Raw genomic sequence first — 23,459 nt, 5'->3', positions numbered from 1 at the left:
CTTGGTCTCCCTCTACGATTTTTACCCTCCACGCTTCCCTCCAATGCTAAATTTGTGATCCCTTGATGCCTCAGAACATGTCCAACCAACCGGTCCCTTCTTCTTGTCAAGTTATGCCACAAACCACTCCCCAATTTTATTCAATACCTCCTCATTAGTTATGTGATCTACCCATCTAATCTTCAGCATTCTTCTGTAGCACCACATTTCGAAAGCTTCTATTCTCTTCTTGTCCAAACTATTTATCGTCCATGTTGTAGCATAGAGTAACAAAAACTATTACTCAGGGAAATTTTAATCTTGTGAATAAATTGTTTACCTATTTAGGAAAAAGATTATGATCACAATGTCGAATACCCCCTCAAGGCTTTTATAGAAAATCCTGACGACTTTCTTGTGAAGATAAAGGTTTGCGAGATAATTGCAATAATGAATAAACCATTTTAATTGTGGGACACTGCCATGCGGTAGAAAAATGACCGGCCACTAGAAACGTGAGAAGATTTGCAAGCAAATACATATGAACTAATTAACTATACTATTAAAATAGTAGCAGAGTCGTTTAGAAAGTGGAGCCACACGAACGAAATTCTGTAGCCGTTGTTTTCAGATAATGTCAGTAGTAGTTTAGTTTTTAGTCGCTATACGTCATTACACGGGTTAAAATGTCAAAAATATCAAAAACATCTTCTGGAGTGCTAACCAACAAGCGAGTTTGCCCACTGTGCGGCGCCTGGAACTGGTTACAAACACCCGTGTTCGATATATCTTTGTATGATGATATTTGACTATAACATGCATAGCTATCCTGGCTGCGTGCAGACAAATACAGATATTTCCATACAGTCCGTTTCCTCTACTGTCTTATAAATGTACGTTTTCACTGGTAATCCTCCTCGACCATACTCTCTTGTGTGAACAGTATGTAGAAACACTCGTACCAGTCGGAGTACAGTTATTTCTGTCCCACTCCATCACTCAGCCAATTTCTGGAAGCCCTTTTAAGTAGCAGGAACCAGACTCTAGAATAATCTTCCCCACTACATCAGAAAACTTAATACCCGCCCGCATAGCTGTGTGTATTAAAACGCCACATTCGGGACGCAGACATGGCCAGCCTGGCTAGCCTGTGTGTGATTTTTAGCCGATTTCCCACATCCCACGACGTGAATAACGGGCTGGTACCCAAATCGCACTTCTGTTACACGACTCGCAAACATTTAGAAGACTTACGCTTACTTTCATACGACTAAAGGTGCACAGTTCGGATACATACACTGACGGGAAGAAAAACTTAACGTTAAAAATAATTAATGAAGAGTGATGAAATTTCGGGAACACATTTGACTAGATTACATATTAAAATGAGTACCATTAAAAGGTGCCGGATGTCAATTTTTGGAATAGAGTGCCATGCCTCTTGCACTTGGTCGGTCAATAAACGGACGTGTAATGCTGTTTGTGGACGATGGTGGAGTTGTCATCCAGTGATGTAGCATATGTGCTCGATTGGGGAAAGATTTGGTGACCGAGAAGGCCAAGGCAACATATCGTCAGTCTGTAAAGCAAGTTAGGTTACAACATCGGTATCTGGAATGCTGTTCATAAATGGCAGCACAAGTCCAGTCACCAACCAACGTACAATTTTCCAGTCAGGGAGCGTGGGATTGCCACGATAGTGCTGCTGGCCCTGACCGTAAATCCAGGTGTCTGTCCAGTGTGTCTAGAGTGTTTGCTGATGATTCTGTCGTTTATGCTCTAGCAAAGTCAAAAGACGTTCAAAACCAGTAGCTGAATTATTTATGTAAGGTATGTGTATGGTGTGAAAATTTGTAGTTGGCCCTAAATTACGAAAAGTGTGAGGTCATCCACATGAGCGCTAAAAAGAATCCGTTATACTTGAGTTACACAATAAATCAATCAAATCTAAAGGCCGTAAATTCAACTAAATAACTAGAATTACAATTACAAACAACTTAAATTGGAAATGATATGTGGAAGGTGAACCAAAGATTGCGTTTTATTGGCTTAACACTTAGAAGATGAAACACATCTACTAAAGAGACCGCCACCACTACTCATATCCGTCCTCTTTTGGAGTGCTGTTGCAAGGTGCAGGATCCTTACCAGATAGGGTTAAGGGAGTACATACAGGAAATTCAAAAAAAGGGCAGCACGTTTTGTGTTAACGAGAAATACGGGAGAGAGTGTCACAGGCATCGTACGGGATTTGGGGTCCAAAATGGTTAAAACAAAGGCGTTTATGTTGTGGTGGGATCTTCTCATGAAATTTAAATCACCAACTATCTTCTCCAAATGCGAAAATATTTAGTTGACGCCGACCCACATATGGAGAAACGTAAGGGAAATTCAGCTCGCGCGGAAAGATAGAGTTTTTCGTTTTTTCCACACCCTGTTTGACAGTGGAATAATGGAGAATAAGTGTGAAGGTGGTTCAATGAGCCCTCTACCAAGCACTTAAGTATGATTTGCAGAGTAACTATGTAGATGTAGATGTAGATGCAGGACACAGACATGTTGGTTGCAGGCCCTCAACTGGCCTCCTTCTAACCGACACACGGCCATCGCTAGCACAGAGGAAGAACTGGTTTTCATTAGCAAACACAACAGACCTGCACCATGAACTCCAATGAGTTCTCACTTGCCACCGCCGAAGTCGCAAAATGGTGGTGGTTTGCTGTGAGTCCAATGAACGATACAGGGCGTCTGGCGCGGAGCTGTGCTTGAAGTTACCGATTTGTAATGATTCGGTGGTGGGAACTGCTGCTCTAATTGCTGCTACAGATACAATGCGATTCGTCAGAGGCATACGCCGAAAACGATGGACTTCCCTCTTAGCTGTCCGGAGCCCGGTCTTCTTGCGATTGTACATTCTCGTAAGCACCGTTGCCAGCAAGTACGCACAGCTATATATTTCTGCCAAGTCTTTCTGCAATTTCGCAGATGTCCAGCTTCTCGTAGTCCAATTGCACGATCTCATTCAAACTCACTGAGGTGATGGTAATGCTATTGTTGAGGCCTTAAAGGCAATTTTCACTAACATCTACTCACCACGTCCCGTCTGAAAGGTAGAAAACGCTCACAAACGTTACAACACGTATTTAAAGCAAACCTTCTTTTCATCCTCATAGTGGCGCTGGTAGAGTCAGTCATATGTGACTGGCGGGAAATTTGACCAGACATCATCTTTCAGATGTAGTACGCCTACCAAAGTTTGTTTATGTCGCACATCTCCTTATTGGTGTTGTGATTTTTTCCCGTCAGTGTATATTCCTTCTAGGGGCGTTGGAAAGGGGGATAACGGGGTGGCGATACGTAGGTCATCCGGCCACTCCTTGAATCCGCTAATAACCGTGCCTACACCGTGCCGATGCATGGCGAAGGCAGAAGATAAAGAAGATGATTACATTCGGGTACTGAACAGCACCTACGGTGTCGAAAAACTATAAATGATATACCTGCCAAAGCAACAATAATGTCTACCTCTCTCTTTGTACGCAATGGTTACCCCTCTAATGTTCGCTTTATCACAGTTTCTCCCTCATTTCCCAGTACTGTTAACTGGTACACTCTAGAAACTTCCTGGCAGATTAAAACTGTGTGCCGGACCGAGACTCGGGAACTTTGCCTCTCACGGGCAAGTGCTGTGAGGACGGAGCGTGAGTCTTGCTTGGGTAGCTCAGTTGGTAGAGCACTTGCCCGCGTAAGCAAAGGTCCCGAGTTCGAGTCTCGGTCCGGCACACAGTTTCAATCTGCCAGGAAGTTTCATATCATTGCACACTCGGCTGCAGAGTGAACATCTCATTCTGGTACGCTCTATTTATGTTCCTCAGAATGCGATATATCAGAAACGTCACTTTTAAAAACCAATAATTATTATTTTCCGTATCTGTCACTATTATTATTATTATTATTATTAGTGACAGCTGCAGTAGTAGTAGTAGTAGTAGTAGTAGGTGTAGTAGAAGTAATGCCAGTATTAATTTCATTAGTTCGTCGACATTATCATTTCTTCACATTGCGTCTCCATACATTCCAATCATTTATAATTAGATTACTTATATTTTATTACAGTTCGTCATACAAAACATATTGTTATTTCTTAGGCGACTGTGACGTACTGCATGTGTAAAATCCTGGTCCGATTTCAGAAAGGGCCGGAACGTCCTAATTTAACCAGGTTAAATAAATATTCGAATAAAAATAAATTAAATAAACTGTAAGATACCGTTGAATCGACTGTAAAATGACAAAAAATGCTATTAAAAATAACTTACATGGAATAAGCAAAACATTTTCATTGAAATGGCTTTCATTATATCTATGGTTGATTTATTCTAAATCAGTTAAGGGTGTTTTGCAAGTTGTGTTTGCTTTCCTGGTCATGTACAGGGTGTTTCATTTACAGAATTGTAGAGGGGACTTTGTAGATCAAGTTTTACATTGGAACCCATGTCCAGAATGGCGTCCAACGACGCTACGGAACGTCTCAGGTATAGGCGCCAGCGCCTGTAAATGTATGTATGTGCATGGCGATCCGGTGATGATGTAACTAACTTTCACCAATGGTGGAGAAGGATAAATATATCAATTTGAGTTAAGAGTTACTGTACGAGAAATGAGTGAGTCGAAAGTTACACTTGAAAATCATTCTGATACCTCCGACAGTGGAATACGTGTACCATTACCGTTGTTGCGGAGAGTGGTGGGTATACAACTTTCATGGGACGAAGACAAGAACACATATCTGGTAAACATGGCCTCTAAAAGGCATACCTGAAGAGTTATGAGGACTTCGTCATCTTCGCTAGTGTGAAATTCACGTGCTGTATTGAACAAATTCTCATAGCTCTTAAGGTATGCATTTTAGAGCCCATGCTTGCTAGACATTTTTCTTGTTTTGGTCCATACTACCACCTCTGAGAGTTGCCTACTCTACAATCCTAGTAATAACAGTATTGATACATGTATTCCACTGTCAGAGGTATCAGAACAGTTTTCGCTTATAACTTTCGGCTCGTTCGTTGCCGGTAGAAAGAACGTTTCTCAAATTAATATATTTATCATTGAAAGTTTGTAGCATCGTTACAGAATCACCCTGTAGATACATACATTTAGAGGCGTTGTCGCCTGGAACTTTGACGCTCTGAAGCGTCGTTGGATGACGTTTCTGGACATGGACTCGTAGGTTAAACTTTATTAACGAACTCCCTTCTACAGCCTCTTTAATTGTGAAAGATGAATTGTGAAACATTCAATATAAAACATGACAGTAATCATCGAATACTGATTTTACATCCTCTTTACCTAAGAAATAACTATATTTTTTATACGACGAATATTAAAAAAGTTGTATCCACAAATTCCCAAAAGTTTCACGAATCTGCAACAATGAATATGAATTCCAAATGGCTTACGGGTGCAGCTGAAAAGCCAATAATTTTTTTTTAATAGTATGACAAACAAACCTAAGAACGCCAAACAACACATCAGTGAGAAATTGCAAAACTCATATAACCTATTCGTACTGACTTGAAGCAGATCGTTTTTACGTATTGCATGATGCGTTACAAGACTTGACCTTAAAAATAAAAGACAATTCTAGCGAAGTTTTGGATGATTCATCTCAGTTTTCAGTAGAGTCAGGTGAGAGAACTTGCAGAATCATTTTGAAGGCGCCCCTAGGAATTCCAGCTTTATTTCCCATAGAAGGTAAAGTGATATAGATTCTGAAATAAACTGTAGAATTCTATGTTATGCAGTACCCTACATGTTGTATATGAACGTGAACAATATCTTGTTTCCACATAAACCGGTCTCTATGTTTGTAGTAATGGTTCAAAACGGAAAAATGTGACAAATGTTGTTCACATAAAATATGTAATGCTTGAAAAAACTAATAGAGGAGCAGGACTTATGAAAGGAGCAATAGGAAACAGCGTAAACGGCGCGAAGACGTATAATCTGAGGCCGTAAAAATTGATTTTATTATAATATTGTAGCGTTAGCTTGTTTATGTTTACAATATTATCTTGTTTATAATATAACGAGAGAAAATGATGAGCAGATAAAATTGTCCTAAGTCACATGTGTGGGGAACATGTTTTGCGCCTACTGACATAAACACCTCGGGGCATCCCTGAACAGGACACTGTTTATCCACTCACGAGACACACGTGTGCTCGCTGCCGCTGGCACACCTCGACCTGGCAGTGTTGGTAGCGTACTTTGTTCCTCTATTTCTAACTGGGAACTGGAGCTCTCCACGTCCGCACTATCATGGTGACCATCACAAAAAGTTATACTGCCACCTCTGCAGGATGCGGTTCTACGATGTCGCCCATACATCTGGGAGCAATCACCCACTAATAAGGACCCGTCTAGGAGGTAGTTGACAGAAAGCGTTTGAAGGGTAGTGGTTTTAAGGGTAGGGAGAAGAAAGACCTATGATAAAGGCCATGGGAAAAAAAACCTCTGTGGTAGTGCGGGTAGGTAATAAGGCTACTGGCGGATATGTACCAGTTGCGACAGTTCATGCTTGGGTCTTATGATATGTTAGTGGAAAGATGTTACCATTGTAGTTGGACTGCGACGAAATTTCCGAGGCCAGCTGTAACGTCATCGTACTTGTAACGTATCAAAATGTTCAAATTTGTGTGAATTTCTAAGGGACCAAACTGCTGAGGTCATCGGTCGCTAGACTTGCAAACTACTTAAACTAACTTATCCTAAGAACAACACACACAGACCTATTCCTGAGGGAGGACGCGAATCTCCGGCGGGAGGGGCCGCGCAGTCCATGACATGGCACCTCTAACCAAGTGGCTACTCAGCGCGGCGTAAGATATCATGTCGTCATCTGAATGGTGAGTTTGATTAAAAAATTGGCTTTTTGTTGAATGTATTTCTGCGGGGTCGTTTGTGTCTTGTGTGTACCACTTTCTGTTTTAGCCATGTGATTGGCCTTATGAGTTCAGCTGGCAGATGTGCCAGAGACTATCGAAGGCTATTGCGAAGTCTAGATACGCAGCCCCTGTAACTCTGCTTGAATTCTATCCGCCTGTTATGTATTCAACTACGCCGAGGAGTTTTTATGTTGTGACGTGGTGATTCCTAAAGCCGAACTGCTCCGGTCTCAGGGTGTAGCCGTCTATGCTGTGGTTTTGTCCCGATGACCTAGCAAAACGCGCAGGAGAGGCGTCGCCTCTTGTTTGCACAACATACTAACAGGCGTAGTTAACACCAACATGAACACACCCAGGCATTTGAGAAAACCTTTCCATTCAGTCATATGGTCACCGAAAACAATTACACATTCTACGACAAAATAAAGCTGCTTCACAGCTTTTACCAAATACTGAACATAAAATGATTTACATTTTTGCGAAGATAATTTACCACGAAATATTCTTTCTTAAGTTTTCATGTGAGATATCACACATGAAAACGAACAATCGAGATGAGTTCACCGCTAGAAGATTGTCACTGTATACCCAGAGATCGTCGTTTACGCGCGACCGAAAATTGAACCAGAAGTTACGTCAAAAACACATGAGCAGACAGTCAAGAAAGTACACAATTAAGGACTGACACACAAGACGTAAACTATTTAAAGGAGAGATTGGTTACACACTATTTCTGTAACACCAGAAACTCCATCGGTTATGAGTAAGAGAGATTTGAGCGTTGCAAAGGAATTGAGAGAATCACTAAAACTTATAAAAAGCAAAAAAAAGCTTCTGAAAAGTAAGATGCGAGTAGTAGCGTTGATTTCCACACCAATTTACGTGACACTGAACCACAAGTCACCGTACGCGAGAGTAAAATGTTTGCGCTACCTTCTCTCCGTTAGAAAGGTAAGAGGTGAATACGTGATTAATCTGACTTTAAGAACGGTGGAATAACCATCCCAATGCTGCTCTGGCTATTGAAAATGTATATTATATAATGTTTATGTATTTTACATAGTTGCTTTAAGAATTGCCGAGGTCCTCCATTTCCATTTCTGTATGATTGATTGCTATATGGTGTGTTCACGTGATGCCTTCGGTGTACTGGATTGTGTGTGTGTATTGGACAAAAGCGCGAACAGTTCTTTTCTATCTGCTAAACCAACATAGTAAGTTAGGAGTAGTAGTACCATTGAAACTCACGAAAGAGGAATGGGTGAGAGTTTGAAGTTCGGTTGAAGCTACTAAGATGTAGTAAGGTAAGCTCATGGTGCTCATGAGGTATGAAGAAGATAGCTACAAAGTTTAGGAAAAAAATATTCTCTGACGTCCACGATAGTTGTTAAATTGAAAAGTATAGGATAATGATATACGAGTTGCACGCACCATTTCTTATGCGGTTGATACTGAGAATTTTTGCTGAGCAATACTCTTGACAAATTGTTATTCCTCTTAAAAATAAAATTTAGAATTTCCTTTAGTGGGTAGCCAAGAAAGTACAGCCTATACCAATTTAAGCACATTACTTACCTCGGGAGCTACAGTGGAACACCTTGTCTTTCAGTGGATAGAGTACCTTGAGCTAGATAACGTGTACTCTTAACTAAACCGTTTTCATATTGTCTATTTCTTTACGGATACACATTTGCTACGTTTGCGACACTTAAGCATTTTTGTTGTGACGTAATCACCACGCTGTCAGGTATATGCTAGTGTACGATGCGTATATAATGTAAGTACAAATGTTATTCACTGTTGGCCAGCCACGGTGGCCGAGCGGTTCTAGGTGCTTCAGTCCGGAAACGCGTAACTGCTACGGTCGCAGGTACGAATCGTGCCTCGGGCATGGATGTGTGTGATGTCGTTAGGTTAGTTAGGATGAAGCAGTTCTAAGTTCTAGAGGACTGATGACGTCAGATATTAAGTCCCATAGTGCTCAGAGCCATTTGAACCATTTTTTTGTTCACTGTTGTTTCTGGGACACTTCTCAGGCTCACACTGCCGAATAAAGCTAAGCATACTGCAGACTTAAGATATTCTGTAAATAGTGTAATTCAGGTATGGTCCTCCCTTACAAAATAAGATTTAGGAATTAGGTGTTTGCAACAGTTCATTGTGTCCTTCTACTAGGAGTATTCAGATTTTTGTAATTTGTATTACATGAATGTTTAACCTATTGTAATGAGTAGCACTATGTAGAATGCTACTTGTGTATTCACTAACATTCTGACTGAGTAACTCTGTCGACCAGGAGTAAAGAGTTAATTATTAATTTCAATAATTTATACTACTGAGGTACTAAGAGAAAATATAGATTGTTACACAATCAATAAAAATGAGTCACAATTAATTTTCACTTTTCGTACTTATTACACGAAGTTTACTTGATAGTACTAACTCAAGTGTCTGTGTCACTGTTAGTATTACTTATAATCCCACGCTGTACTGACACGCCCCCTCAAACCTCGTCTGATGCGCACCCCGTAATTGACTGTTGCTGCCCCATATAGTCCTCGAGGCCTGTTCAGCGCCGAGCGGTTCTAGGCGCTAGTCTGGAAGCGCGCGACCGCAACGGTCGCAGGTTCGAATCCTGCCTCGGGCATGGAGGTGTGTGATATCTGTAGGTTAGTTAGGTTTAAGTAGTTGTAAGTTCTAGGGGACTGATGACCTCAGAAGTTAAGTTCCATAGCGCTCAGACTCATTTGAACCATTTTGAACCTGCTCAGCGCCCCTGACGGCACCTCTTCTTCAGAAACAGTTTTGCCGGTTTAGACCGAAGATCACTGAGGCTGCGAACGGGTCTTGCCACGTAGCATGACTGATAACATCCGGTCACCATCGTGTTCCCACCACCGGCTCCTACCACAGCGCCGCCCTGACGTCATCTCCACTTTAAAGACAACACATCAGTGGACACACAACATAACAAAACAAAACGACCATTCCCTTTCCATTTTATTGAATTCATATGGCCAAACTACAGTTACACTCATAAAATGAGGATAATGCTGATACATGGTGAAACAACACTCTGGTGGGCGGTTTGCGAGTTTAAATCACCTCGGGTATGACCATGCGGTGCATTTGACCTGCGGGTGTCGCGCGATGACGCTGACAGCAGTCCACATACGCAGAGGTGTGTTGGTGCATGTCAGAGTACGGTGCAGCGAGTAAGTGTGCAGACGTTTTCAAACGTGCTGATGGTGACTGTGTGTTGAAAATGGCCCAAAGAACGCATATTCATGCCGTAATGAGAGGTAGAATACTAGTGTGACTGCAGGCTGGTCAAACACAGCAGGTGTGCCACAAAGTGTGATCTCAAGATTAAGGAAATGATTCCAGCAGACAGGAAACGTGTCCAGGCGCTACAGTACGGGACGTCCACAGTGTACAACACCACAAGAAGACAGATATCTCACTATCAGTGCCCGCAGATGGCCACGGAGTACTGCAGGTAGCCTTGCTCGCGACCTTACCGCAACCACTGGAACAGTTGTCTCCAGACACAAAATCTACATACGACTGAATAGACATGATTTATTCGCTTGGAGACCCGCAAGATGCATTCTTCCACTGACCCCTGGTCACAAGATCCACTAACCCCTGGTCACAGGAGAGCCCGTTAAGCCTGGTGTCAAGAAAACAGTGCATGGTCATTGAACAGTGGGCCCAGGTTATGTTGGCAACGAGTCCAGGTATGGTATGAACAGTGATTCTCTCCGGGTTGTTATCTGGCGTGAACCAGGAACCAGATACCAACCCCTTAATGTCCTTGAAAGGGACCTGTATGGAGATCGTGGTTTGATGGTGTGTGTTGGGATTAAGATTGGTGCATGTACATCTCTGCATGTCTTTCACAGAGGAACTATAACAGGTCAGGTGTATCGGGACGTCATTTTGCACCAGTTGTTGTTGTTGTTCCGGTCTTTAGTCCTGAGACTGGTTTGATGCAGCTCTCCACGCTTCTCTATCCTGTGCAAGCTTCTTTATCTCCCAGTACCTACTGCAGCCTACATCCTTCTGAATCTGCTTAGTGTATTCATCTCTTGGTCTCCCTCTGCGATTTTTTCCCTCCACGCTGCCCTCCAGTACTAAATTGGTGATCCCTTGATGCCTCAGAACATTTCATACCATCCGATCCCTTCTTCTAGTCAAGTTGTGCAACAAACTCCTCTTCTCCCCAATTCTATTCAATACCTCCTCATTAGTTATGTGATCTACCCATCTAATCTTCAGCATTCTTCTGTAGCACCACATTTCGAAAGCTTCTATTCTCTTCTTGTCTAAACTTAATAGTCCACGTTTCACTTCCATACATGGCTACACACCATACAAATACTTTCAGAAACGACTTCCTGACACTTAAATCAATACTCGATGTTAACAAATTTCTCTTCTTCAGAAACGCTTTCCGTGCCATTGCCAGTCTACATTTGATATCCTCTCTACTTTGACCATCATCAGTTATTTTGCTCCCCAAATAGAAAAACTCATTTACTACTTTAAGTGTCTCATTTCCTAATCTAATTCCCTCAGCATCGCCCGATTTAGTTCTACTACATTCCATTATCCTCGTTTTGCTTTTGTTGATGTTCATCTTATACCCTCCTTTCAAGACACTGTCCATTCCGTTCAACTGCTCTTCCAAGATCTTTGAAGTCTCTGACAGAATTATATTGTCATCGGTGAACCTCAAAGTTTTTAGTTCGTCTCCATGGATTTGAATGCCTACTCCGAACTTTTCTTTTGTTTCCTTTCTATCTCTCTCTATTCGTTTAGTCGTTTCCCACTCTTCGTAACCCCATGAACCAAATCACGCCACTTTTTCCTGTCTTGCACTTGGTCCTTTACTGCTTGCTCAATATACAGATTGAATAGCATCGAGGAGAGGCTACAACCCTGTCTCACTCCCTTCCCAACCAATGCTCCCCTTTCATGTCCCTCGACTCTTATAACTGTCATCTGCTTTCTATAGAAATTGTAAATAGCCTTTCGCTCCCTGTATTTTACCCCTGCCACCTTCAGAATTTGAAAGAGAGTATTCTAGTCAACATTGTCAAAAGCTTTCTCTAAGTCTACAAATGCTAGAAACGTAGGTTTGCCTTTCCTTAACCTAGCTTCTAAGGTACATCGTAGGGCCAGTATTGCCTCACGTGTTCCAACATTTCTGCGGAATCCAAACTGATCTTCCCCGAGGTCGGCTTCTACTAGTATTTCTATTCGTCTGTAAAGAATTCGCGTTAGTATTTTGCAGTTGTGACGCATTAAACTGATAGTTCGGTAATTTTCACATCTGTCAACACCTGCTTTCTTAGATATTGGAATTATTATATTCTTCTTGAAGTCTGAGGGAATTTCGTCTGTCTCATACATCTTGCTCACCAGATGGTAGAGTTTTGTCAGGAATGGCTCTCCCAAGGCCGTCAGTAGTTCTGATGGAATGCTGTCTATTCCCGGGGCCTTGCTTCGACACAGGTCTTTCAGTGCTGTGTCAAACTCTTCACGCAGTATCATATCTCCCATTTCATCTTCATCTACATCCTCTTCAATTTCCATTACATTGTCCTCAAGTACATCGCCCTTGTATAGACCCTCTATATACTCCTTCCACCTTTCTGCTTTCCCCTCTTTGCTTAGAACTGGGTTTCCATCTGAGCTCTTGATATTCATACAAGTGGTTCTCTTTTCTCCAAAGGTCTCTTTAATTTTCCTGTAGGCAGTATCTATCTTACCCCTCGTGAGATAAGCCTCTACCCTCTTACATTTATCCTGTAGCCATCCCTGCTTAGCCATTTTGCACTTCATGTCGATCTCATTTTTGAGACGTATGTATTCCTTTTTGCCTGCTTCATTTACTGCATTTTTGTATTGTCTCCTTTCATCAATTATATTCAGTATCTCTTCTGTTACCCAAGGATTTCTACTAGCCCTCGTCTTTTTACATACTTGATCCTCTGCTACCTTCACTATTTCATCCCTCAAAGCTACCCATTCTTCTTCTACTGTAATTCTTTCCCCCATTCCTGTCAATTGGTACCTTACGCTCTCCCTGAAACACTCTACAACCTATGGTTTAGTCAGTTTATCCAGGTTCCATCTCCTTAAATTCCCACCTTTTTGCAGCTTCTTCAGTTTTAATCTATAGTTAATAACCAATAGATTGTGGTCAGAGTCCACATCTGCCCCTGCAAATGTCTTACAATTTAAAACCGGGTTCCTAAATGTCTGTCTTACCATTTATAATCTATCTGAAACCTTTTAGTATCTCCAGGGTTCTTCCATGTATACAACCTTCTTTCATGATTCTTGAACCAAGTGTTAGCTATGATTAAGTTACGCTCTGTGCAAAATTCTACCAGGCGGCTTCCTCTTTCATTTCTTAGCCCTAATCCATATTCACCTACTACGTTTCTCTCTCTTCCTTTTCCTACTCTCGAATTCTAGTCACCCGTGACTATTAAATTTTCGTCTGCCTTCACTACCTGAATAATTTCTTTTATCTCATCATACATTTCATTAATTTCTTCATTATCTGCAGAGCTAGTTGGCATATGAACTTGTACTACTGTAGTAGGCGTGGGTTTCATGAGTAAACTGTCCAAAATAGTGCGTTCACTATGCTGTTTGTAGTAGCTTACACGAACTCCTATTTTTTTATTCATTATTAAACCTACTCCTGCATTACCCATATTTGATTTTGTATTTATAACCATGTATTCACCTGACCAAAAGTCTTGTTCCTTCTGCCACCGAACTTCACTAATTCCCACTATATCTAACTTTAAGCTATTCATTTACCTTTTTAAATTTTCTAACCTACGTGCCCGATTAAGGGATCTGACATTCCACGCTCCTATCCGTAGTACGCCAGTTTTCTTTCTCCTCATAACGACGTCCTCTAGAGTAGTCCCCAACCGGAGATCCGTATGGGGGACTATTTTACCTCCGGAATATTTTACCCAAGAGGACGTCATCTTCAATTAATCATACAGTAAAGCTGCATGCCCTCGGGAAAAATTACGGCTGTAGTTTTCCCTTGCTTTCAGCCGTTTGCAGTACCACAACAGCAAGGCCGTTTTGGTTAGCGTTACAAGGCCAGATCATCCAGACTGTTGCCCCTGCAACTAGTGAAAAGGCAGCTGCCCCTCTTCAGGAACCACACGTTTGTCTTGCCTCTCAACACATACCCCTCCGTTGTGGTTGCACCTACGGTACGGCTATCTGTATCGCTGAGGCACGCAAGCCTCCCCACCAACGGCAAGACCCTTCATAGGGGGAAATTTTGCACCAGTATGTCCGCCTTTTCAGTGGTGCAGTGGGTCCCACCATCCTCCTGATGGATGATAACGAACGGCCCCACCGAGCTGTCATCGTGGAGGAGTACCTTGAAACAGAAGATACCAGGCGAATGGAGTGGCGTGCCTGTTCTCCAGATCTAAACCCCATCGAGCACGTCTGGGATGATCTCGGTCGATGTATCGCTGTACGTCTTCAAACACCTACGACACTTCAGGAGCTCCGACAGGCATTGGTGCAAGAATGGGTGGTTATACCCCAGCAGCTGCTTGACCACATGATCCAGAGTATGCCAACCCGTTGTGCAGCCTGTGTACGTGTGCATGGTGATCATATCCCGTATTAACGTCGGGCTACATGCACAGGGAACAGTGGCGTTTTGTAACACATGTGTTTTGGGATGGTTTCCTAAACTTATCACCAGTACTGTGGACTTACAGATCTGTGCCGTGTGTGTTCCCTATGTGCCTATGCTATTAGCGCCAGTTTTGTTTAGTGCCACGTTGTGTGGTGCCACATTCTGTAATCATCCCTAATTTATGAGCATGAGTGTATTTTGGTATGAAATTCACTTATTAATGCTTTATGAAAAAAATTACTGATAAATATTGTAACTAAACCCCCTAACTTGTGTGAAAAATTGATTCTTTCAGCTTCATTTTCATCCTTCAATCGATTCATACCCCTATATTCTTTTAAACGTCACCAAGACCTTCCTGGAAAGCTACTTATACTACTTTCTGTAAATGGTCAACAGTTATCAATCAAAGATCCGTAAAACGGCCCCAACTGAGGGGAGAGGGGACGTGCGTGGCTAACAGTTAAAATTAAGAGGGTAGAGAGTTATTTTTTCAAACTTTTATCCCGACTTTCTGTTTCTTAATTTGTTCGAATGTATTTAAGTGCAGTTCCCCGCTACAGAACAGTAGCTAGGCTAGAGCTGGTACAACACCGAATGTTACAGTTTACGTAACAACTAGGTTCAAATGATGTACGGAGCTCCTCACGTTGGTACCGCTAACGGGACACTATTGCCGGTACTGCTGACACGGAGACGGGCACGACAATACACGCAACCGACGAACGAGAGAAACAATCACATGGGGTTGCCGAGCGGGCCGGCAAGGAATCGTCGGTATTCTTGGCGCTCTATCTTGCCTAGCAGGTCTGCTACCAAACAGACGCGTTTTCCAGTTCCTCCATGATGACTTTTGGTTCAAATGGCTCTGAGCACTATGGCACTTAACTTCTGAGGTCATCAGTCCCCTAGAAGTTAGAACTACTTAAACCTAACTAATCTAAGGACATCACACACATCCATGCCCGAGGCAGGATTCGAACCTGCCACCGTAGCGGTCGCGCGGTTCCAGACTGTAGCGCCTAGAACCGCTCGGCCACTTCGGCGGGCCATGATGACTCTCAGTTTACCTGCGGCACTTAACTGTTTCCATAGTAATTCCTATCACTGTACGCCTTAGGAGTAGGGTTATGGAACAATAAACTACAGATGTACTGTAAGTAGTCTCATTTATATCAACAAATTCATCCTGCAATCTGTCGTGTCCAAACACAGGGTATAGAGAAGACAGGGGTTTTAAGGTCTATCTGTAATTTCCGAGCGGTGAGGAGTAAATGCAGGAAGACAAATTCCCATGACGGCAGGTTGACGACTTGGAGCAGCGCCAAACACTGTCACCGTGCATTTACGAGAGATATGGATTTTGGGACTGGACAGGATACTTGCAGAAGCAGACTCATGGAATTCAGGGGTCTGATTAACACTATTTATTTGTGACCAGACTAACTACTACACAGAAGGTTAACCTTAAACATTAGAAAAAGCAAAGGAGGCAGTTGGTTGCACAACCGAAGTCAGCAGCTGAAGCCACGGGGGCAGGTGCTAACAGATGTAGTGAACACTAGCAGCACGTTAAGTACACACTTGAGAGCAGCACTCCACGTGAGAGGAACAGACATATCGGAGCTTACCTAGAGTGGCCACGAGTGACACGGGGTCGGCGCCCCAGCGATCTAACTGATAACTTCCTCTGAATACAGAACCGCGGATTTTTAAGAAAAGGTGGCGGCGCTCCGTTTCTCTCTTCTTATAGTCGACCCACAAATTTTGCGGCATTTAACAACCCTCGCCCTATCTGGCGAGTCATTCTGCACTTCCTGGGAGCCTGTGGCCAACCGCACTTAGATTCCTTCCCTACTCCTGGTGGTTAGGTAGGGATATCCATCGTCCGAATGAAATGCAGCTGCCGGCCGGAGTGGCCGTGCGGTTCTAGGCGCTACAGTCTGGAGCCGAGCGACCGCTCCGGTCGCAGGTTCGAATCCTGCCTCGGGCATGGATGTGTGTGATGTCTTTAGGTTAGTTAGGTTTAATTAGTTCTAAGTTCTAGGCGACTGCTGACCTCAGAAGTTAAGTCGCATAGTGCTCAGAGCCATTTGAACCATTTGAAATGCAGCTACTTCACTATTTGTAATGGATTAATTACGTAAGGTTCCAGTATTAGTTTCTGAGCATTTACTATGGCAGAAATTAGCATCTCATATTCTCTTTCTAACTCAGTGTAAATCGATACCAACTGATTAACTGTTCATTAACAGTAGGGATCACAGCTAAGTGCTGTATCTTTTGATAAGTACTGTTAGCATAAGCCTTCATGCACTTCTTTTTAAGAATCATTTCTTCGTTTCGTGCAAGGCTAGCTACTGTATGATTGAAACTCATCAATGTTGCTTTTACTACTGTTACTTGCTCTTTAGTCAACTTAAACAATTTCCTCTGTTCATTTTCAGTTAAATTAACCTTTGATTTGAAATAAAAGGCATCCTGTTCATCCAGCGTCCCAAACAATATTTTACTAATTTCACCTACAAAATTTAAGGCACCACGTTTGCGATGTGCCAAGTTCTATTTCTGTAACAGTCCTTTAACATATTAGCACGCACTGTCAATTTTTTTCTCTTTAAATGAATGACAAAATTTGGACCCTTTGTCCTTACTACAGTATATGGACCACGCCACTGCGTGTCTAGCTTACGGCTTGTGCCCCTTCTAACGTTCTAGTCGTACAACAGGACTTCATCACCTGTTTTAAAATCTTTCGGATCCTGACTCTATCATAGTACTCTTTGTTCTTCTCCTTAAACTTTACTATATTCTCGGACACACTAGTGCATCTGTCTCATATCCTCTTTTAATTCGAGTACATAGTTTTCGTAATTATAAGTCACACTTACGGGATCCCTCTACAATATACCTAGCTTGTTGCATGCATTAGCGAATAATAACTCATGTGGTGTATAATTCGTGGCTCTATGGGGCGTGGTATTGTACACGAATATCACGAATGGAAGGCATTCGTCCCAGTTTGATTGAGCCCTGTTTGTGTAGTGCCACAAGAATTCTTTTCTAGTTCGGTGTGATCTTTCCAATGTTCCGTTCCACTGGGGATGGTAACAGGAGGTCTACACCCTACCAATCCTTAACAGTCTCCACACCCTCTTTAGTGTGTCATTCAAAATATCACGTGACGTTGAAATTCACTTAAATGTTGATAACCTACCGTTGTAGTAGCAGTAACCGATCTAACAACTGCGCCCGACTCCTGTCGTCTTATATAGGCGTTGCAGACAACAGCGTCGTACTCTGCCTGTTCACACTTCTCTGTATTTAAATACACATGCATGTGCCAGTTTCTTTGGGGCGTCAGAGTGTAATGTTATTTCTCCCCACATTAACAGAGCTCATAATTTCGCGTTTTGCCTTAGCAACTCTCAACCTACATCCTGTTAAAATTGAGATGTCAGACGAGCATCTCAGAACAGGATGGAAACTACAGTCAACATGCAAGTTTGTTTGCGTGGCCATCCTCCGCAGCAAGCACAGAAATATTTGTTCTGTAAATAAACCGTCCTTTCTTGCTCCACTCTAATTTATTTCTCACAAACGTGTTTCGCCTTTATTACTCTAAGGCATCTTCCGTGGGGTCTAGAACGATACATTTTTGTTTTGATATGAGTTGTTTTTAGATGATTGAACAGTTAACGTCGCGTTTTTTATGTAAAGAAGTTATAACTTATAGTTTTATGGCATCTGTGTTTCCTCTCATCTGGTTTGAAGGTCGAACTACCACTTCATTTCCGAAACATAAGCACATTTTTATATTCCGAACTTTTCTTCACGTTGTTCACGATGTTTACCTTTATTTTTGTGGTACACTATTACTCTTTTGCCAGAATTATGGATATTTTTTCGAAAACTGTGCTTTTAAAGACGTAAAGAATGTGAGTTCATTATACTTGTGTGTGTGTGTGTGTGTGTGTGTGTGTGTGTGTGTGTGTTTGTGTGTACTGTGTGGGGGAAGGGTGTTGGTGGTTTGAGTTAAAGTGTGTTGAATGTGAATGTAATAGCTGTTAGATAATGGTTAAAAGCTTTGGTGATGAACTATTTTTAGTTTTAGTTTATTGTGGAAGGGTTCATGGACAAGTGAGTGAAAAGGTGTTCCGTGGTGTTATTATTATTATGACAATAATCCTTTTCTGGAGTGTAATTGTATTATATTATCTATTAGTGTAAACAATGGATTATTTGAAATGTGTGATTCATAATTCAACAAGATGTTCTCTTCTCTTTTCTTGTAGGGTTAGGAGGTGCATTTTATTGTTAATTCTAATATTTTCGTGTCTTCTTCTCTAGCGGTTGGTTTGTGATTATCTTCTTTTAGGTGTTCTGCAAATGTGGAGTGATTTGTCCCATACTTCCAGGCTCTCATGTGTTCTTTGTATCTGACATCAAATGTGCATCAAATGCCTGTTTGTCCTATGTATCAGCTATACGGTAGTTGATATATATCTGCTATCTGGTATATGTTTCTGTTTTTCTTCAGTTTTGGGGTGTATTTTTGTATAGAACTGTCTGTTGTGTATGCTATGTTTATTCCATATCTTTTGAAAATGTTGGTGATTTTGTGTGAGTTTGTGTTTATATCTCATTTTGTACTATCTTGTGTTCTCTTTCTTGTTTTTCTGCTTATTCTTAGTAGCTAGCTCCTAGACCAAACATAATCCATTTCTCTCTCTTGCCACCAAAAACTATGACACCCCACAGAACGTGGTCTTACGTCAACGGCGGTCCTCCTATTGTGTTGCAATATTTTACTCCGCGCTTAGAGTTCGTCCCTCATGACATTCGTCTTGGTGTTTAGGGCTCCAACACTAGCCTGGCGCCTGTGAGTTCCAAACCAATATCTCCACGTGACAGACAACGCTCTTCTCCCCTAAATAGGTGCCAGCGTGTCGTATACGACACCCTAATCTCGCAAATAGCAAGCGTCGACCGTGCCGCGCAATACGTCCTGCATCTCAACAAAAGGCTCAGGACGACGCCCTGCGCCTCTCGGTCGCGTACCTGCGCTCCCAAGGCATCAGCCGGTCAAACATTAAACACTATGGACACCTACTGTCCCCATAGTGAAATCCCAGCTCTCTTGACTTCCCGGGTGAGGCGGATAAACGTTCCGATAAAGTGCTATTCGTATGCCTTCTTAGATTTCACCTCAGCCGTGCGACCCTTCGCAGTGTGCGGTAGAAGCATTTCCCTGGCACACTCGCCGATACGAATTGTTACGATACAGTGTAATTGTCAATCGCCCCCAGACAGCAGTCCTAACGGCAAACAAACTCTGTCATTTCATGTTATACATTCATTTAATGGCGCTGACGTTTCACTACATCAGCCGTCCTCAAAGTGGGACGCGCGATCTCCTGGGGAGGGAAGCACAGCCGGTAACAGAGGGGGCGCGGACTTGCACTGAAAGATGTATGTTTCATATAGTGTAAGGAAACAATTTCCGATGAACAAATTGCTAACGTCAGACACAGATTTTCATGAACCAATTTAGGAAGTTCTCCCATCGTTAATTTGCTGCCTTATTCCACAAGAAGTGACCACAGATCCTACCAGCAGGAATGCTGAGAGAAGTCGCGAGTAATACTTCATCACACAGCTCCTATCACCGACCTCCAGCAGTGTAAACTACTTACCAAATATTTAACGACCATTAATGACACTTAGTGAAGTCTTTCTTGACTATAACTGGAAAGGGATCTACAAGTCACCATTTCAAAAAAAAAAAAAAAGGTTCAGATGGCTCTGTTGCACAATGGGACTTAACTTCTGAGGTCATCAGTCCCCTATAACTTAGAACTACTTAAACCTAAGGACATCACACACATGTATGCCCGAGGCAGGATCCGAACCTGTGACCGTAGCGGTCACGCGGTTCCAGATTGTAGCGCCTCGAACCGCTCGGCCACACCGGCCGGCGTCACCATTTCAATATCCTTTCAAGATTGGATTTGCTTTCTTCTCAGATTCAAATGTCAGAAATTTTCAGAATTGTTAATCGTGTGCCTTTTTGCTGTTGCTTACTTTTTCTTGGAAGATCATTTTGAAGGCAACAGTTTTTAAACATTTAAATGTTGACTACAGTCCTATCGTCATTTGTGCGTCGTGGTATTTCACGTATTAAAACATTACAGCCCAGTTAAAAGCGATATAGATGGAAATAATTTATGAAAAAAATGTGTAGTGAAATACTTATATTTGCTGAATTACAACAACTGCACACGCAACTGGTTATTCATGTACTAGTTGTAATTGTTAACTTTCAACACCTTCAAATAATGTAAATGTATGATAATAAAAAAATAGCTCTGGTATGATCTAAGGACACTTTCTAATCATTTTTACTGTTGTAACTAATCGTTACAATAATTAGACAGAACTTTGTGGATATCGTGCCTTGTGATGCCAATTGAGAAGCTACTCGGCCGAATAGTAGCTGCTCCGGTCAAAGAAAACCATCGTAACGACCGGGAGAGCGGTGTGCTGACCACACGTCCCTCCTCTCCGCATCCTCAGCTGAGGATGACACGGCGGTCGGATGGTCCCGATGGGCCACCTGTGGCCTGACGACGGAGTGCCATTGTGGATATCGTGGGCTGTTTTTATACCAAGTATGAGAAGTTCAGAGAAAAGACAGAGAGAGATTATTTAAGTTTCAGAATAGGGACGCGACGGAAAATCTTTATGAACCCCTGCACTACAAACACTGATGAACCGAAACATTACGACCACCTGTTTAACAGCTTGTTTGTCCGTCTTAGGAACGAAATACATCACTGATTCTGGGTATCGTGGATCTGACAATTCGTTGGTAGGTTTGTGGCGTTATGTGGCATTAGACGTCTAAGAGTGTGCTCCCTGCCGCCGTTGGATAAGCAGCTGCAGCAGCAAGTCGTATACTCCTAACTCACTCATTTGTTACATAGTTTAATTCTTAATTTCTTTGCGTGTTTTTCGTACTTTCATTGTTTAATTCATCAATTTCGGGCGTATTATAGTATTTGAGAGTTGTAGCATCGCGTTTTAGTACCTGAATAGTGTAAATTCGCGTAGTCGTCTGTCTTCTGTTTTTGTTTTGAACGGCCAGTGTCGGTTGGTCACAGTCAGTGTGCTCCCTGCCGCCGTTGGATAAGCAGCTGCAGCAGCAAGTCGTATACTCCTAGCTCACTCATTTGTTACATAGTTTAATTCTTAATTTCTTTGCGTGTTTTTCGTACTTGCATTGTTTAATTCATAAATTTCTGGCGTATTATAGTATTTGAGAGTTGTAGCATCGCGTTTTAGTGCCTGAATAGTGTAAAATCGCGTAGTCTCCTTCCAACGCCGAGCAGTGTGTCAGCAGTGCGCAAGTAGCAGCATTACTGCATTTACTAGGCAATCTTGTATTGTAATAACCGTTTAAATTTTGTGTCGATTTGTTCGCGCTCTCTGTAGATTAGTTCAGACGTTCTTTGCACAACAGTTTTTAGCATGGATAGGGACTGCAACTGCTGTGTTCGGATGCAGGCTGAGTTGGCATCCCTTCGCTCCCAGCTTCAGGCAGTGTTGGCTTCGGTCACACAGCTTGAGGCTGTTGCCAATGGGCATCACTGTGGGGGTCCGGATGGGGGTTTGTCGGGGACAGCCAGCTCGTCCCACGCATCCCCCGATCGGACTACGACTGTGGTTGCCCGGGATACTGCCCGCATTGAGGCTGATCCCTCACCTGTGGTAGAGTGGGAGGTCGTCTCAAGGTGTGGCAGGGGGCGAAAGACATTCCGGAGGGCTGAACGGAAGGCCTCTCCAGTTTGTCTGATAAACCGGTTTCAGGCTCTGTCTCAGGCTGATACTGATCTTCGGCCTGACATGGCTGCTTGTCCTGTTCCAGCGGTTGCCCCTCAGTCTGCAAGATCCGGGTGCTCGCTGAGGGTGGGCTTACTGGTAGTTGGGAGCTCTGTCAGGCGCGTAATGGGGCCCCTTAGGGATATGGCAGCAAGGGAGGGGAAGAAAACCAAAAGTCACTCCGTGTGCATACCGGGGGGAGTCATTCCAGATGTGGAAAGGGTCCTTCCGGATGCCATGAAGGGTACAGGGTGCACCCATCTGCAGGTGGTCGCTCATGTCGGCACCAATGATGTGTGTCGCTATGGATTGGAGGAAATCCTCTCTGGCTTCCGGCGGCTATCTGATTTGGTGAAGACTGCCAGTCTCGCTAGTGGGATGAAAGCAGAGCTCACCATCTGCAGCATCGTCGACAGGAATGACTGCGGACCTTTGGTACAGAGCCGAGTGGAGGGTCTGAATCAGAGGCTGAGACGGTTCTGCGACCGTGTGGGCTGCAGATTCCTCGACTTGCGCCATAGGGTGGTGGGGTTTCGGGTTCCGCTGGATAGGTCAGGAGTCCACTACACGCAACAAGCGGCTACACGGGTAGCAGGGGTGGTGTGGCGTGGGCTGGGCGGTTTTTTAGGTTAGATGGCCTCGGGCAAGTACAGAAAGGGCAACAGCCTCAACGGGCGCGGGGCAAAGTCAGGACATGCGGGGACCAAGCAGCAATCGGTGTTGTAATTGTAAACTGTCCAAGCTGCGTTGGTAAAGTACCGGAACTTCAATCGCTGATAGAAAGCACCGAAGCTGAAATCGTTATAGGTACAGAAAGCTGGCTGAAGCCAGAGATAAATTCTGCCGAAATTTTTACAAAGGTACAGACGGTGTTTAGAAAGGATAGATTGCATGCAACCGGTGGTGGAGTGTTCGTCGCTGTTAGTAGTAGTTTATCCTGTAGTGAAGTAGAA

This window comes from Schistocerca cancellata, chromosome 4, assembly GCF_023864275.1.
Source record: "Schistocerca cancellata isolate TAMUIC-IGC-003103 chromosome 4, iqSchCanc2.1, whole genome shotgun sequence".
NCBI classification, from domain to species: Eukaryota; Metazoa; Arthropoda; class Insecta; order Orthoptera; family Acrididae; genus Schistocerca; species Schistocerca cancellata.
Note: the sequence above shows the minus strand (reverse complement) of the source record.